At 40.8% G+C, this 19,192-nt stretch overlaps 1 protein-coding gene across 8 annotated transcripts in view; it reads right to left on the bottom strand.

The window, feature by feature from the left end:
- Positions 1 to 19,192, bottom strand: part of SAMD12 (sterile alpha motif domain containing 12) — a 372,850-nt gene that overhangs the window by 33,358 nt on the left and 320,300 nt on the right. The window contains exon 5 of one of the 8 annotated variants that reach the window (XR_011996531.1): positions 17,174 to 17,308. The exons of the other annotated variants lie outside the window; for them this stretch is intronic. The gene's annotated coding sequence lies outside the window, so the exon portion shown is untranslated. The remainder of the gene's footprint in view (positions 1 to 17,173; positions 17,309 to 19,192) is intronic. 8 annotated transcript variants of the gene reach the window in all.

Below are 19,192 nucleotides of genomic sequence, written 5' to 3'. Positions count from 1 at the left end.
CTGACTCTCAACTAAGCATATCAGGATGGATAAAAGCATTCAGAAAATGAGCTTCCATTTCCTCTCTCTGGTTTCCCCCTTCATTACAGACATTTGCACATCTCGGATTCCCCTCTGGAAAGACTTCCCTGGAAGAAGAGAATGTATGGCTGCCTTGTTATGACCAGTGGTGACTGCCATTTGTAGTTTGCAGCCGAAGCCCAATTATCACATTTATTGCATCAGATGCTTCAACTTCTGCTAATTCTGGGGTGCAGAAATACCACACTTCCTCCTGGGATATAATCTGTCTGTGAGAGAAGAAATATGAATCTGCCATGTGGGGAAGGGATTAAAAAAAAAAGGGAGGGTTTAGTGGTCTGGAGAAGAAGTGTTCTATAATGGTTGCTTTGACATAACCTAAAAAGTTGCTAAAGAGGTGGATGGGGCAGGAGAATACAAGGAGCAGGAGGGTGACAATCACAATGGTCGTCTATGTCTAATAACAGAGGGGAAAAAAGAGTCTCATGTCCCTTTTAGATTTCTGGGCTCAGAACCCCAACTTCATTGGAGAAATGCTTTCTAAGTCAGACTGTTTGTAGTTCCCCATTCTCCTTCAAACCCCAGCGTGAAAGCCCAAAGTGTGTGTGTGTATGTGTATGTGTGTGGGGGTGCATGTGCAAATGCACGTGTACACATATGTTTGGGGTAAAAAAGGGAGGCAAAGAAAAAGGGAAGGAAGAGAGTTGATTCAGTCATTTCGAACTGAGTCATATCAGAGAGGCAACAGAGGGGGTTGCCAGCCTATGCTGGATGAAGGCCATGGCACCAGGAGATTTGTGTGGTGGGATCACCAGTCCTGGCAAGCTTAACAGAAATGAAGAGTACCAGCCCAATTCTAGTTTAAACAGACAATATTGAAACCCTGCCAAGAAGAATCTGAGCAATATTTTGCAAACTTTAATAACAGCTCAGAGAAACCGATCAGAGCATTTGGCTTTGCCGTGCATTATTGCTTAGCTGGACCCATGTAATAGCAGAGAGAAATGAATCTATTTTTTTCCATTTGCAGAGAATAATATTTTTCTTCCTCCCAAACGGAGAGGAATTCAGTAAAGTCTAAATGTATTTGTTTTGTTCCTTATTTCAACTTCTCTATAAATCGCCCATAGGGTTTTGGCACCCACTGTTAAGGTAGTTGGTTCACTGCCTGAAATATCTTCTTATTGGAAATTGTATTCTAGAAACTAGAATCTTATTTGGTTGAAACCTTCATTTATAGCTTTGATATCACACTTGCCAGGCAGTGACTATGAGAATTAGGCAAAGGTTTTGGATATGCCGAGTAGTGGGAGAGTTCCATACATCATCTCCCTCTGGGACAAGGAAAATTGACAGCTTTTTGGATCCATGTAGTAGAAAGAACATGAGATAGTTTTGGAAACTGAAATGGGATCAAATCCCAGTTCTCCCACTTATGACCTGGGTGACTTTGAAGACAGCGTTTAAGTACTCTGGGATCCTTGAGTTCCCAGGTAAATTGGAAAGATCAGATAAAGTATGGTGCATCAAATGTCTGGGATAGAGGCTGCCTTTTAGGAGAATCCTACCCAATGGCATTTCCCTTACTCTTCTTCTTCCTTAAGGCAAAGAGAAGGGTTGTGAAGTACTGGACAGCAGGACAACTACTGTTTCCATGTTGGCATGTGGACTCCTTACTCTCAGCCTCGTGAATGGGAAAGCTTCATAGGTCACTATCAGCCCTGGCAAAATAGGTAGATGAGGGGAAAATGTCGGCTGGTTAAATGTGAAGGTGCTTCCCATGAGGAGAGGTATCTGAAGGGTCCAAAGAACAAGGTAGACTCAAGCACATATGGGCCTTAAAAAAGCAGGCTGCAAGCTAGTTCTTAGAACTGGTTCCCTCAGCAGGGCCACTCAGATTTGGCTCAGCTGTAGGACAAGTGAAATGCTCTGGCTTCACTTTGGGGAATAATGTAAGGAGAGATGAACTGAGATCTTTTCATCTTAGACAAATGCATATTTTCCAAAGAAAATAGAGTTTAGGAAAAACAAAATGGCAGGGAAGAAGGCAGTAGAGATTATTTTCCTTTAGGTAGGACTGGGTGGTTCTCCAATTGTTTTTGGTGAGAAGTCTGTACATGAAAGGAGTTGGAACATTCTTTCTCATTCATTAGTCTCTGCTGACATGTTTTCTCCAAAAGAGGCCTTCCCTGACTACCCCTCTCCCCAAAGAAGTTGCCTCCCTACCTTGCTTTACGTTCATTACAATATTTATCATCATCCAAAATGACACATATTGATTTGGTTTTGTGTTCATAATTTGTCTTCCCCAGTGGAATGCACCGGTGATGGCAGGCACTGCATCCAGCTTGCCTACTGTACCCCTAGTGCATGACGCCTGATACAGAAACATGCATCAGAGGAATCAATGAACAAAATAACATATATTGTGTATAATGATTGCTGTTTTTAGTTTTAGAGGTTAGGGGGACAATTAAGTAAAAATAAAATTATTGCTGTAAAATGAGATATTATAAATAGATACTTCTCTGGAAAATATAGCCATTTTTTTTCTTGATTTATAGGTACTTTTAGAAGCAGAATTGATTTTTATCCACTTTTCCTTACAGAAGTATCGTCAAGAAGTTCAGTGTTTGGCCAATGAATTCTATGTTACGTTTAGATAAATATGCTTACATTTTAGAATTTCATCCCAGTTCTTGGTAATCAGAAGGTATTATCCAAATAAGCTGTCATTTGTACCATCATTTATCTTAAGATTGGCTCCCTTGTCTCAAATGCATAAGCCTCGTATTTAGGGTCAGCATGCTGTCACTCTCAGCCTATGAGCAGAAAACCATACATATTATAAACATTTTAAATAAACATGATTACCATAAGTCTATTTTTTCACATGTGTACTGGTATCCACAGGGCTTAAACATTTTGATAAAGGGAGAATGGTTTTTCATCAGACAATTAAATGTGAGTCTCACTAGAATGTGAAAGGGGTCCATGCAGTTGGAATTGGTACTTCATAAGACACTTTATTTTTTAGGATAAAATTCATTATGCTCTTGGATGTTGGGGGTCACATTTAAAATGTAGATTGGAGGGGATCCCTGGGTGGCTCAGTGGTTTGGCACCTGCCTTCAGCCCAGGGCCTGATCCTGGAGTCCCGGGATCGAGTCCCACATCGGGCTCCCTGCATGGAGCCTGCTTCTCCCTCTGCCTGTGACTCTGCCTCTCTCTCTCTCTGTGTCTCTCATGAATAAATAAATAAAATCTTTAAAAAAATGTAGATTGGAGGTAGGGCACCTGAGTAGCTCAGTTGGTGGAGCATCTGACTCTTGATTTCGGCTCAGGTCATGATCTCAGGGTCATAGGATGGAGCACTGTGTGGGGCCCCCTGCTCAGCAGGGAGTCTGTTTGAGATGCTCTCTCTCTTCTCCTCTCCCTTTGTCCCTCCCCCTCTGCATACACACACACTCTCTAAAATAAATAAATCTTTTTTTTTAAAGTAGATTGGAGGGGATACAGGGAATAAGGACACCCTGATTGGCAGTTAATGCTAAGACAGCCCACTTAGAGAATGAACACCCAGAATTCACAACTCACAAGGGACTCCATTCCTCCCAAGGCATATGTATCGAGTTTTCTGCCTTGGACTCTCATTCCCTCCTTGGGTCTGCAAAAATAAGAAAAGCAGCTGGGAAGACAATATAGCAAGAATCATATACTCTGACTCTGGAGTGGATGTTGTCCCCGGGTGCAGATTATGTGACCTACTCTAAAGAATCCCTTCAAGCCTCTGTAAATGTGACAGTAATAGCATCTACCTTGTAGGCTTGCTGTGGTCATTGAACAAGCTGATGGTACAGTGGTTATACTTAGCAAGTCTTCAACCAATGAGCATTAGCAGTGATGAAAAGCTGTTTAGTGACTACTTCATAGCCTCTGCTGATCCATCCACAAATTCCACATTACAACGATATTTGTTTTATTAAAATATTGAAGCAGCAAAGCCCCATTGAGCAGCGGCAACCCATTTGTGAGAGAGTCCTAGCAAAGACTAGGGAAGTCAGGCAGCCTTGCGCCTTCATGGCATTAAGGCAATTATACCCTGCATTATTAAACTCCGTGGTATCCAGTTCAACTTGCGAAATAATATGAATTAAATACAGCCCAAATAGTAGCACTTTCCTTCATCCGTGAAAGAGTGGCACTCAACAATGACGCTCTCTAGCTAAATTACCAAGTTCAGGGCCTAAATTTAGGATGGGACAATTTTGAAACAGTTGATTACTGCATCTAAGATTATGGGTGTTCTTGTGAACTATGGAAACTGATGAAATAAATATAAAATGGTGGATTATTGTTGGCACAATTATGGGAACAACCCTTCCTGGGCTGCGTGGAGTGCTTCTGCATTGCTATATGGAAAGATTACTGAAAAGCAATCACAACGCATGCCTATGAAACACACCACAAACAATATCCATTTTCCAGGAGAATTTGATAGAGGGACTGAAGAGAACAGTTTATTTCATGATCGAATCTGACCCTTAAGATGAGAAGACATGTTTTTTTTGGAGATTGGAACCCTCTCCTATGTTTCACGTGGATGAAAAATCAAAACAAAAAAACACTGGTTCATAGCACAGAAAGCAGGGAAATGGTATCACAACAGTCAGAAATTTACCTTCTTGGTTTCTAGTCAGTTCCTAAAGTCAGAGGACAGAAATCACATTTGTGCTTTGGCATCAGACAGGCCCCCACTTTTGAGCTGTGTATTTTTAGCCAGTTTCTTGCCTTCCATAAGCCATGCTTTTACTGTTGGTAAATTAAGGAGAGTAGTCATAGGACCTTCTTCCTGGGGTGGCTGTAAGGCTCTGGGTTAAATGTTCACATGAATTGTTCCATACAACTCCACTATAAATATGACATAAATGGTAGCCACTGTGTAATTCCATTTTGTCTAAAAACCTTGTGACCTTGGGCAAATTATTTAATTTCTACATGCAGCTGTTTCCTCATATTTAAGATGATGATGAATGATTGTACCTACCCAACTGAATTGTTGGGAGGAATGAGTGGGCTATGCATAACGTGCTTATCATCAGACATAAGCCTTCTGTGTGTTAGCTGCTGTTATTATTGTTATTATTAGTATTACTATGACTACTACAACTTATTAATTAGTTATTTTAATGCTACAGCTATTTTAAGACTCCATCAAGTCCATGACAGGGGACTAGGTGGGAGCCACCTTACAACCTTTCCTGAAATGTGGTCCTGATAGCTCTATCTTGTCAAGCTAATGACTTGATGGGAGCCTTAGACTTGCCAGTTCCTCTCCAGCTCTGGAGTCCTCAAAGTCCCATCTATAATCCACAGGTACACAAAGATGAGCCCCCTGAGGCTACATCACAGTGTCACTCAGAGCCTCTCTCCACACGAACTGGAGGATGGGAAGAAAGAGGCAGAGGCTGGAAACTGCTCAGACCTCCCAAATTTGTGGGCTCTTGATTCGGACTTTTGATGTCATCGCTCAATAGAATATTTTCATTATCATTAGAATCACACAAAAATAACAATTAAATGTCAATATTTTAAAAAGAGCAAAATATTGTTAACTGTGTTCATTTTTTTTCTTCTGTCTTGATTCTTCCTTTTCCTCATTCCCTCTTTCCCTCTATTCCAATATACTGGAGCTTCAAAGAAGAGAAGTAGCCAGGGCCTTTCTCAAACTCTGACTGGGCTTGATACTTCTTCTCTATTAAGGTTCTTCTTGACCAGGATCTGAGCTGACTGCATTTGTGATTGGTTCAAATCTCATCTCTAGAAACACTAGCTTGAGATTGTATGTTCCCATCTGTACAATGGGGGTAAGAATTCTCCCTCACTCACAGGACCACTAAAAGCATTACATAATATCATGCTTTTGACATGTGGGCAGTGCCTGGCACACAGTAAAAGATAATTTTTGCTAGCCAATAGTATTTGTCTCAAGTTCAGAAAGCTAATATTCCAGCCAGCTAAGATTTTCCTCTTTTTTTTTCCATTTTGTTATAAAATATACATAACATAAAATTTATCATTTTAACTATTTTTAAATGTGTAGGCCAGGGGAATTAAGTACATCCACATTTTGTGCAGCCATCAATTCCTCCTATTTTGTGGGTAAGTCTCATGAGACTCTGAATCAGACCTTGTGACTTGCCCAAACTTACAATGAGTCCTGGAACCTGTATATTCTACTCCATCAGAATTCCCCAGACTTTAAAAGGATCTCATCTTCCTTTCATGCAGACCCAAGTTTTAGAGTGAGAAGTGAAGTTGGAGATAAAATTACAGCATTCATTTAATCAACACGTTTATTCCATAAATACTTATTGGGCATCTACCTGCTATGGAAAGGGTGCATGCAAGAAATCTGGCAAAGAGAATCTGTTATTCCTTACAACAGTCATATTGGAATTTGGTTGGTTTTATGTTTTCATTTTATACATGAGACCATGGAGGGCCAGAGAAGGTTGGTAACTTATCCAAGGCCACATAGTAAATAGTAGAGATGGGATCCAATACCAGGGTAACAGAATTCCAACATATTATGATGAACTTGGTGACAGGGCTTATTAAAATTTCCTGGGGATTTGGTTTTGGTTTTGTTTTGCCTTGAAACATAACATAATACCAATATGGCAGAGTACCTTTTTTGTTACTATGGGAAAGAGACACAGACTCCTCTGTGAACGAAGGCTACCTGAAGCAAAAAAGAATTAAGTCTCAGGTTCACAGATTAAGAACATTATTGAATCATCTTATGTCTTGGAGATGGTAGTGCTGATGGTAGTGGTGATAATGATGGTGTTGATGATACAGGTAATGATGAAAATGCTAAGAACTAGCAATCATAGAGTGCCTCTATATACCAGGTTAGTGTTAGGTCCATTTATAGATGCTGGGAATACAGTAATAAGACAGACACACAAAGTCTCAAACTATACAAGATACCCTGGAGCAAGATCATGGAGCTTATAATCTAATAAGCAATAGGATATGTTATCTTGATCCTCAAAACAACCATATGAGATTAGAATGATGACAGTCATAATGAAAATTACCCCTAAATTTCTATTTAGAATACCTCCTGTGTGCCAGTCTTCTATGTGCTTTACACACAAAATATGTCATTCTGCAGATTAAAGAACTTCAATGAGCATTAGTTTCCTCATAACAAAAATGGGCACAAATGAGTCTGTCTTACAACATAGACTTTTTACCACAGTCTCCTCTCAGGCTAAGCTCTGGCTTCATTTTCTATCCAGGCCATTTGTTACTTCCACCCTGGTTTAAATCTCAACATCTTGCACCAGAAAGCAAAAGGGGTTGAGTGCCTACTTTCTAGAAGCTACCAGGTCTCTCTAAGTAAGAATACCTCTCCCGCCCCCCCTTCTTTTCATTATAAGGGAAAGCAGGGAAGCCCAGTCAGACCACTGACTATCAACTGTCTCATGGGGGCTATGTGCAGAAGCTTGGTTTCCTTGTCTTCTTCACTCTAAAGTGTCCTGGATTAGATGTCCCCTTCATAGGTGCTGGGCTTTTTTCCTAGGGCATGGAGTGAATCAGGCATGATCTTGGTTATTCTTCTGCAGGAGTCAGGGATATCTCCACTTCCCTGAATGCTCTATGCAAGATGGTGATAAATTCATATAATATTATTGCTATTTCAGCTTCCATAGCACTTTTTCATAGGTTGTCTCAGTTGATCCTCATAAAAACCCTGAGGATATCTTTATTTTATGGAGGAAACTCAGGTAGCTCTCCAGAAAGACTCACATAGTGAGGAGCTGGTTGACACCTTTACTGCAACTTCATGAGCGTTTCTGAGCCAGAAACATCCAACCAAGCCTCTCTTAAATTTGTAACCCTCATAAGAAATAATAACATTTGTTGTTATTTTGGGGGGCAATTTGTTATGCAGAAATAGATAATGAATACAAATTTTGAGAGCACAGAAACTCATCTTCAGAGTCAGACAGTTCTGGATTTGCATTACAGTTTTGCTGGTTATTAGCTTTGTAACCTTGGGCTACTCATTCCATCTCCCTAAGTCTCAATTTCCTTATCTGCAAAAGGGGGATAATAATAGTACATATGCCCAAGTTTTTTTTCTCTCCAGAGTAAATAAAATGATGCTTGTTCAACACAATGCTTGGCATACAGTAAGCAGTCAGTATTTGGAAGTTATAATTATTATTGCTATCACAATCTTGGGAGCTCATTTTGGCAAATATCTGAAATACTCATTCTTCTTAAAGCACCAACCATAAGCTTTGCTTAGTTGGATTATACAGAAGGAGTCTTTTTATGAGGAAGACATGCTCAGTCAAAGAACACGGGTTTTGCCTGTTGTTGCCCGTGGTGCTGAAGGATATGCCAGGATTAAAAAGCCTTAACCAACCAGCAGCCAACAGAGCTTTCCTCTCCTTGTCCACAAAATGCTGATGAACAGCATTTTGTAATGTAATTAAGATCACACTGAAGAATGAGTCCTCCATCACCCCATCATTCAATTACCTTTTCCTTCACCAGCAGGAGCCCAGAGCTGGGCTTCACCTTCCCCTACAACAATCACCTGACCTCTAGCTCATTAGTCCCATCCCTGGGAATTGATTTTAGGGGCCAGAGTCCAACATTTCTCTTGAATCTGTCCTTTTATGGTCTGCACTGAGGTCAAAATGAACTACATACTCATTTTCTGGGATGACATTTTTTGATGTGACAGTGATTGGAAACTATTCCTGCTTCCCATCTGCATATCCAGGTTTATGCTCTTCTTGGCCCTATGATTCATTCCATCTCTGAGTTGAGGGCAAGTGTGGAAGACAGTTTCCCTTGAAAACCATTATTTATCTGCAGTCACCATCTTCAGAATAAGATTCAACAAGGAAACTTATCTCCCACAACAGTGTTCAAAGAGATGAGGACCCTTTCCCACACCGACACCTCTACCTTTATTAAGAAGACCATTTGGCTCATATCTCAGACCAAAATGATAAGTCAATCCAGATTTATTAAAACATGTTTTGATGTGACTATCTCATCAGGCAGTGAATGACTCTTTTATGCAGAAGTTTAAGATAATTCTTCTTTGTTGGAAACAATCCTAACTCTTAATAAGCTGCACAGGGGACAAGAGGTTTGACTGTTGATCTTGGCTTGCTCACCAATTAGCTATATGAACTTGGGCAGGTAACTACATGTCAATGAGTCAAATCAGTTTCCTCGTTCATGAAATGGGGAGAATAATACCTGTTTCACCTAGTTTTCAGGGTTTTTAGAAAGATAACAGATCGTCAAAACACAAGCACTGTCAAAAACCTTAAAGTATTATCTTTTTGTAAAAAGATTTGTTTATTTATTTTAGAGAGAGAGAGAGTACACACGAGTGTGTTGGAGTGGGGGGGGGAAGGGCAGAGGGAAAAGGAGAGAATCTCAAGCATACTCCCTACTGTGTGCAAAACTCCATGCAGGGCTTGATCTCATGACCCTGAGATCATCACCTGAACCAAAATCAAGAATCAGATACTTAACTGAGCCACCCAGGTGCCCCAAAGTACGTATTATCTTAAATCTGCAAGAAAGTCAGACAAATAAGCAGAACAAGAGGCAGGAAACCTTCCATCCTAAATAATCCAAGGCTTTAAAAAGTCTAATCTTGGAATGGGGAAATCTAACTGCCTAAGAAGTATGAAAGGCTATGCTCAAATTCCTTGGTTATCAGAAAACATAAGGTAAAACAGCCAGATACCACTTTACACCTATCAGATTGGCAAAAATTAGAAATCTAGATAATGACAACCACTCCAGAGGGAATATACACTGGTTCACCCTTATGAGCAATAATCTGGCACCAACTGGAGCAATTAGACACAAAGGTACCTTTATGACCCAGAAATCTCCACCCTTGGTCCAGAGTAGATAAATTCTTCCCAGGCCTTTGTATGAAGGCAACCCAAGCATATGTAGGGTTGTAGCTAAGTGAAATGTGAGGAAATGCTAAGCAGCAATAGGACTATAGACTAGATATACATATAGCAAGCAACACGGAGAGATTTCAAATATTGAATGGAAAAAAAGAAACTGGAAGGTCTATAACACAATATCATTTGCATAATGGATTATAAACATTCATACAAAATGACAGTATATATTAATAATATATCAAACACACTGGAGTTTTTGCTTAAGTGGATGGTGGGTAGGATTGGAAATGAAATTTGGAAAGAGAAAGGAGAGGTAAACCCAACAAGAGTCCTTTGAAAGACCTGAAAAAATTGTATGCCATGAACCAAGTAGTGACGTTAACTCAACCCTGTGTACCTGATGTCTAAAAAGAAAACCTTCATGTAAAAACTATGATTCATTTTTATAAAAACTGTATACCCAAGTGCACATATACACCTGCAAAGTCAAAAGCATCGGCAATGAAATAATAACAGTGGTTATTTCTATATACTTCTGGAAAGGGATTCAACTATTATTTTCTTCTTTTGTGCACCTGCATATTCTAGACTTTCCATAATGGACAAAATGGACATACATTCCTTTTTTAAATTTAGTTTCTATTTAAATTCCAGTTAGCATACATTGCAATATTAGTTTCAGATGTACAGTATAGTGATTCAACATTTCCATACAACTCTCCAGTGGTCATCACATGCCTTAATCCCTACCACCTATTTAACCCATCCTCCCACCCACCTTCCCTCTGTAACCATCAGTTTGTTCTCTAAAGTTAAGAGTCTGTTTCTTGGTTTGCCTCTCTCTTGCTTTTTTTCCCCAATGCTCATTTTGTTGTTGTTGTTTCTTAAATTCCACATATGAGTGAAACCATATGGTATATCTTTCTCTGACTTATTTTGCTTGGTGTAATACTCTCTAGCTCTAACACGTCATTGCAAATGACAAGATTTTGTCCTTTTTTATGGCTGAGTAATATTTCATTATATATATATATATATACCACATCTTCTTTATCCATTCATCAATCTGTGGACATTTACACTGTTTCCATAATTTGGCCATTGGAGATAATACTGCTATAAACATTGGGGTGCATGTGTCCCTTTGAATCAGTATTTTTGTATCCTTTGGGTAAATACCTAGTGGTGCAATTGCTGGCTTGTAGGTCTATTTCTTAACTATTGAGGATGGACAAAGGCAAATGACTTTACTTAAGAATCCTGAAGACAGGTGGAGTGTGTGGCTGGCTCATTTGGTGGAGCATGTGACTCTTGGGCATTTGAGCCCCATGCTGGATGTAGAGATGGCAAAATATTAAAAATAAGTGCCATGTTTTTCTATCTTAGTAATCTGCACACATGCCCATGGTGTGGGGCTGTGAAGACTCGTGTCCCTGAAAGATAACTGGAAGTCCTTGTTTCTAGTTGTCCTTGTCATGAAAATAGAAAGGGGGCAGAACTTTAAAGAGTTGAGCCTTGGCAACTGTATTTACCAAAAGAAAGAATTCTGTACAAAGAGAGAGAAAATGGTATACTTGGGTAATGATTTTTTTTCATTGGCTTCCCAAGAAATGCAAGTGTTAAAAATGTCTTAGTCTAAGGGCTGCCAAATCTGTTTTTCCTCTTGGAAGTCCACTGGTAAGGAACACTTAAGATATCTGCCCTCTTCCTATTCAGGTGTCAAATAAAGCCATTAGTTTCTGTTTTGTAGTCACTAGAATTTTAGAACATTTGCAGTCCTTTCCATGGGATAGCCCTTTCTGTACATTTTGCAGAAAAAAAAATCCATTCACATTTATATATAAGATGAATATGTTATTAATAATGACTACTAATAGCTGACATTAGAATTCTTCTGAAGAAGGGAACTATCTTTGTTCAATAAAATTTTTTGATGAGCTCCCAGGGTATGAGATTAGTTGTCAAAATCACAAAAACTGATGATAAACTACATTGAATGAGATTTTGTTTGCTCCCAAAAGGAAAGTAGAGCAAACACTGGGAAGAGATTATTGAGACAGGAATCCAGAGGAGGTAAGAAGGGCTGAAGGAATAACCAGGTACAGCCCTATGTGGGGTTCTAGAAACAGGATCTTTAATGATAAAATCTGATGTTGTTTGAGGTCGATAAAGAACTTCCCTTCTCTGCCACAATTTTAAGTAAAGTTTATTTTTGGAACTAGGAGATGATGCTGAGTTTTATATCAGGGAGACAGCATGTGTAGAAGCCAGAACCTCGAGATGGAGGGACCCTGAGGACACTTAAAGCTTTGTAGACTCTTAGGTGGTCCTGACTCTCACACCATCCTATTTCTTTAAAGTGACCACAGCTGGCAAGCTATTTTCTGCTTCACCCAGAAAACAAAACCAGGGCATGCCAAAGTAGGCAGATATCAGCCTTTGGAGAGAACTGGAGAAGTTCTCAAAGATTGCTAACGAGTCTCAAGTTCCCATGCTTAGACATTGGGAGGGCAGACCAACCTTCAGTAACAATGAGCTTCTTCAACAGCCTGGATCACAGGAAAATTGGAAAGAATTGTGGAACTCAAGTTAGATGTGCCAATAATGCACTCTGGATGGCACAGAGGAGGGAAGTGACATCAATTGACCGTGTACTGTCCCAGCCACATTATATAGCTTATCTTATTTAACCCTTATTATAATCCTGGGAGGTGAGTATTATTATCCCCATTTGACACAGGAGGGGGCTGAGCTCAGAAAGATTAAATCACTTGCCCAACATTTCACAGAGTTAAGAAGTGATGGTACCAGCATTTGACCCAGGCCTGTTTGCAAAGTCTAGTCTCTTTGTACTCTGTTATGCTCTTTCTTTTGAAGAAACAATCAAAAGACATATAGCAGCTACCTTCAGGGAATATTAAATAAATAAAAAGACTGGCTGACAAACCATTCTTTTTTTGATATTTCCATCATTTGGGGTGATATGTTTGTACATTTATCATAGAATCTTCAAATTGCAGGGAAACTTTAGAGAACCTCTAAACAAGATCTTTTTGGAATTGGGGTGGGGGTGAGGTGAGTGCAGTTAAGGTGAATTTGATTGAGAAAGAACAACCCAGGATAAGGGAAGTGGGGACTCATTTTAAGCAGATTTCATAAAGTGGAAAGGTAAGAAGTAGCTGTAGGAAGTAGTCAGCATGGAGGTGGATCTGCAGGGCTAAAGTGAGAAGCATAGATAAAGGTGGGCATGGATACAGATGTGTTTTTCAGTTCCAGGAAGGGTCAATTTCCTTCAGGTAAGCAAATATAAATTGATGGCCTGCTCTGCATGTTGCAAGCTCTGTGCTACATACTTGGAACCCAAAGACGACTGTGGCAGGGAATGCAAGACCATTAGGAACCTGGTCTCATTGGAAAGTACACTTAATATTGTTGATGGCTTCCAAAGTATCTTTACTTCTTACCCCTTCCTACAAGGATCTGAACGTTTCAGCCACAGAGTCTTGGCCAATGAGCAGACTCTCATTTCTTTTGTACTCATGATTGATTTAGGGAAGGGCACTAGTCTTTTCAGTGACTTAATCAGTTAGAGCTTTCATTGGCTAGTGAGGGAAAGATAAATTCTTTCTCATCATCTGAATATCACTGAGAAAACTTGGCAATCACTTTGATACCATGAGGGAATAATCTGAGGGTAAATCTAGGAAGACAGGGCCAAAAGAAATACGTAAAAACGAAGCCTAGTGACTATGAATCTCTGGATTAAAGTATACCTGAAGCCTCATAGCTCTTCATTTATGTGGACCAATACATTCTGAGTTGGATTTTCTGTATCATGCAGCAAAAACACCATCATTTAAGAAAATATAAAAATAGATCATTCCAATATCATAAAGTGAGTGTTATGATAAAAATATGAACAGAGTGACATGAAATTTTAGAGAGGCACTGACCCTAACTCTGGGATACAGGAAAGCTTTTCTCTTTTCTTTTCTTTCTTTTCTTTTCTTTTCTTTTCTTTTCTTTTCTTTTCTTTTCTTTTCTTTTCTTTTCTTTCTTTTCTTTTCTTTCTAGATTTATTTATCTTATAGAGAGAAAGAGGTAGAGAGAGAGAGAGAGGGAAAGAGTATAAGCCTGCTAACAGGGGAAAGGGGAAGGCGAGGAGGGAAGCAGACTCCTCACTGAGCCGGGAGCCTTACATGGGACTCAATCTCATGACCCTGAGATCATGACCAGAGTCAAGGTCAAGAGCTGGATGCTCAACCAACTGAGCCCCCCAGGTACCCCAAGGGAAGCATTTCTAAAGAAATGAGTTTTGAAGAGTGAACTAGAGTTAGATGGGAAAAGAGTTTCAGGCAGAGGGAACCTTAGGAGTAAAGACCCAAAGCCATGAACTATATGGTTTTTGTGGGGAACTTCAAAGTTTAGTATTACTAGATAATAAAGTGCAATGCTTGGCTGGTTAGCAATGTAGCTGGAGAGCAATTTGGGTTTCATTCAGTGGGTGAAAAGAAGATAAGGCTTTAGGCAGGAGAGTATCTATGTATCTAGATTTACATATAGCTGTAAGGTGGAAGATATAATTAGAGGAGGCAGGGAGCTCAGTTAGGGAGGTTGAAATCATTCACACATACTCATGATGCCAAATGGTACTAGGCACTCATAACAATGAATGATAAGGAAACAGACACAGTCCCTGCCCTTGACAAGCTTACTGTTGGCTGAGATTTTTATAGAAGTTAGGGTAAGAGATGGTAAGTGGCAGACTGGGATAGTGTCTCTACAGACAGATGAGTAAGGACATTTCAGCAGCAGAAGACATGAAATTTATATACGGTAGGAACTGTGCTTTCCTTACCCTACACATTTGGAGCCTGACTCCAAATGGTCAATTATTTTCCTACCCTGAAAGCTACTATTCCACTTCTGCTGATAATATATGGATCACACGGTGTGATTTCCACAGTGAATATTTCAATCTTTATTATTCTACATGGAATCCTATTCTTACTCTTGGCGACTCTTGTATGAACATTGGCTCCAACTATGGAAAGACAAAAGTATTGTTAGCCCAGGTTCAGACTGGTGGCCAACAGCAATGGGTTGGTGTCTTTGTGTGTGTGTGTGTGTGTGTGTGTGTGTGTGTGTGTGTGTGTAAGCAATGCTTTATGAGGGTGGAGTAGGGACTAGATAGGCCTCCAGGCAATGAATAACATGTACTCACAATGGTGGGGAGCTGGAGTCAAATGCCCTGGTCTCAGGCTTTGGGAACTCTTCAAGTATGGTGTTACATAGGAGTGGTGTTGCATGAAGAGTAGTGTTGAAAAGAATGTTAAGATTGCTCAATAGATTTTTAAAAAATATTTTATTCATTTATTTGAGAAACATAAAGAGCATGAGAGAACCCAAGAGGGAAGAGGAGCAGAGGAGAGGGAGAAGCAGACTCCTTGTTGAGCAGGGAACCCAACTCAGGGCTCGATCCCAGGACCTCAAAATCATGACCTGAGCCGAAGGCAGAAGCTTAACTGACAGAGATCTAACAGGCATCTGTTAGATTGCTCAGATTGATTTTTGACGTCTGCCATTGCACAGGCAGGATCTAATGGTAATAAGACTGTATAATGGCCAACCTGGTCTTAGTCCACTGTCTGTTTTGGCCACTATCTGATAAAATGATTAATGAGTAGGTGACTTTGTTTTTTTTAAACATCAGAAGACATACACCTTCTTCTGAAACATAAGTGCAACAAATGGAGGCCAATTAAAATATGATCAGTACTAACAAAAGGCCCCAGAAATCTTTATTAAAACATTCTTTTAAGTCCTTAACATACGCTTCTCCTTAAAATACTCAACTCACTAAAACAAATCCATTGTAAGATAAATACAGCTATGAGCACCTCTTTATTCATGAGAATCTGTTCATGCTCAAGGACCATCCGTTGAATGGAACTGCTCTTATTGTCAAAATACTACTTGAACTGAGTTATTTCACTTTATTAAAAAGGAATATACATATATATCCATACACACATACATATTTTTCTTCACCAGCAGTTTTCAATTCTCATAAATCACTTTAGAAATCCTATACAACAGTAATTCCTAAAAGATTTTGTATTTTAGAAAGCAAAAAAGATAATTCTAACGGTAGCTAGCTTCTCATTAATAAAAGACATGCAGTAATTCTAGGATTTCTGTGTACTGTCTATATGCCAGCAGGCTCCCTTCGCTCCTGCTTGTAGCAGCAGCGATGGTTCCTGAGAGTGAGCACAGATGACACATAAACTTTAAATAGGATTATTTTTCAACCACACCACAAACTTCTGATGGAGTCATGGGTGGAAGGCGTTCGAGGCCCAGAGTGCTTGCTGTTGGCCTCGTCACTAACTGGGTGACCTGGAGCCTCTAAGCAAACAGGCAATTCCATGCTCCAGGTTTTGGGGTGGGAGGCCTGATGGGAGGCTGCAGGAAAAGCTGAGCAAATCCCCCTGTGTCTGAATTTAAGGGGAGTGTCTGGCCTCTGGGGCAGGAGGGACAGGCAGTTAGGCTGCCTCAGAATCGCCTCGATCACATGGGAGAGCCGTCTGTGTCAGTAGGCAGAGCATGCCAGGGTGCCGGCACACCATTTGGACATCCAATCCCTGGTACATGAAAGTGGGAAAAGCATGGAGTTGGAGGGCCCTGTTAAAATCCTGTCTCTTTAAACACCTGCTTATCACCTTAAGTCTGCCATTTAAACTCTGTGTGTCACTTTCCTAATATTTAGATCAGAAAACATAAGAGGGTTACATAAGAATAAACTAGAGTATTTTCTACCAAGGACCTGGAACAGTATTTGTTATGCGGTGGGCACACAATACACGGGCATAGAGTAAACTTGCTCAGTTTGCTGAGTGCCCCTCAAAACCCATACAGGGCTTGAAGTATGGAATGCTGGGCAGATGAAACATTGAGATTGAAAGCCAGACAATCAACTGATTTTTGCTGCTAAGCTGGGCTAAGTTCTAGAGTCAAAGACAGGGTCTGTCCCCCACAGCCCTGTGATATTTACCTTATGACATTTATTGTGTGTGCCAAGTACCGGTTTAAATATTTTGCACTCAATCCTCCTGTCCCTGCTATTATTATTTCCACTTAAAATGCACAAAACCTTAATACACAGAGGTTAAGTAAACTACCTGAGGTTGCAGGGCTTAACCCTGAGGCAACACTACGTCACATTCCAGTTGCCGTCACGGAGATGAGCACCTGGTCTGAGTCTGTGAGTCACAAGCTGGAGTGGTCAGATGATGGCCGAAACTAGGAAACCCTTTCTGGAAGAAGTGATTTAGGATTATTCTTTAAAACCTTTAAGTTTGGTCTTAAAATTATGCCTTAAGGATGTTGGGCAGTCACATATAACACAGAGGAGCACCAGGTATCTCCGATAACAGCAGGGTCCCCATGCTGCAATCACGTTATCAAAGTCAGCCCTGCTTTGGTTATAAATAAGGTAATTATCTGATTTGAAAGAAGATGGCAGGGGTAATCTCGCCCCTGAAGGTTTCTCATCTGTCTAGTGCTCCCTAGATCTTCCTCTGCCCCCACCTTCTCTGTGAGCTCCGAAAATCTTTGCTTTTTGGTTACTCTTGCTTTAGAAGTTCTATCCCCGACTACTTCTTTCGCGGAATGGAAATTTAATCTTCAAAACTGTTCTGCACTGCTGGCCCCAGAATTAAAAGCAAGCATCTTCAATGGGGAAATTAAATTTATTTGATATACCTGTACATGTATAAAATTGGATTGGCGCCCATTTGGTTTGCAGGCTCATACGAAATGCTTTTAGCTATATTCTGTACCTAATATCTAATTCGAAGCTCAAAAGGGGCCGACCTCAAAGACCTTTTCTTGTACTGATCCTGTGCAAGGTGATCATTAGCCATGAGCAGGTGTCATTTTCGGTTAGAGTGTCTCCCCATACGCACAGTGTAATCGACAGCTGAGTCTTCCTTGGGGAGCTAAATATTCAGTTGACTGAATTTTCGTTTAAAAAAGAGAGAGAGAGACAGATACCCAGGGGGAGAGATACTTCAATTATAAATATCTATATTTCATTTTACATTCTCCTTTCTGAAGCTTCTGAGTCGGGCTCTGCCTGGGTGCTGCAGAAGGCGTGGATCTTGGATTTCAAGAAGAGGCTACGGGAAGTCAGATTTGTCCTCAAATTCTCTCTGTGTGCTGCAATTTAGCTCCTATGGAAACCGTAGTTGTGCTTTCTTCCCTATGTTGTTCATCTAGGGCACTTCTGCACCTAGCAAGAAATAAAGACTGGGGAAGATGAACGGAGAATGGGGTTGGGTCAGAGGGCTGGCTGCCAGGTGGCTTCTGTTAATCCTTGGACGACCAGCGTGGCAGCAGGGGTGCTCATGTAGAGAGGGGCTCTGGGGAATCTGGCCTGATCCCCTCCTGTCACATGTTAATAAAGCCTTCCTCCACGGTCCACGAAGGCTGGTGACTTGTTCAAAGTTATTTCCTTTTGGCTCCAAATGGTGCTCCTCTACCTGGGGTAGGGTCATGTACCTACCCTGCCCAGCCCCAGCACCCTTTCTGCTGCCTTGCTTGCTTTTTGGGCTTCTCTTTTCTTCCCTCTGGTTGTTCTCATTTCTTTCTCCTTCCTTCTCCTTTCGCTTACGCTTCACTTTTTCTACTCCCCTTTCTTTGTCTTCTTCCCTTTCCCACATCTCTCCTTCCCCACACCTTCCTGCCCTCTCTTCCCTTCATCTAGCAAATCCTGATGGATTGTCTATTTAAGGCCAGTGACTGTACCAGGCAGGCATTGGGAACACACAGGAGGCCCAAGCTGTCCCATCCCCACACGAGCTAGAGGCTGTGCCAAGCCTTCAGAGATAAGGCAAGTCCCATCCTTTGTCCTCTGTGGGACCCAGCTGCTGTGCTAATCCCTGCAGTGGGCCCAGTCCTGTGGGAATTGCTATGGAACATGGCCATGGGGTAAGCAGAGTGTGATGGCACAGAGAAAGGAAGAGGGGCTCCACGTAATGAGAAGCTGAGCCGAGCACAGGCACCTCTTGGGCAGCTCTGATGGGGGAGAGCAGGAAGCTCCCATCGGGGAAATGAGAGCCTTTTGGCCAATGTGGAGAGATGGGATATTCTTTGCGAGCCAACCCTAGATAATGCATATCCAAACATAGTCCATCTTT

Source organism: Vulpes vulpes, chromosome 13 (genome assembly GCF_048418805.1).
Source record: "Vulpes vulpes isolate BD-2025 chromosome 13, VulVul3, whole genome shotgun sequence".
Taxonomy (NCBI): Eukaryota; Metazoa; Chordata; class Mammalia; order Carnivora; family Canidae; genus Vulpes; species Vulpes vulpes.
This window is presented reverse-complemented; position numbering and strand designations above follow the sequence as displayed.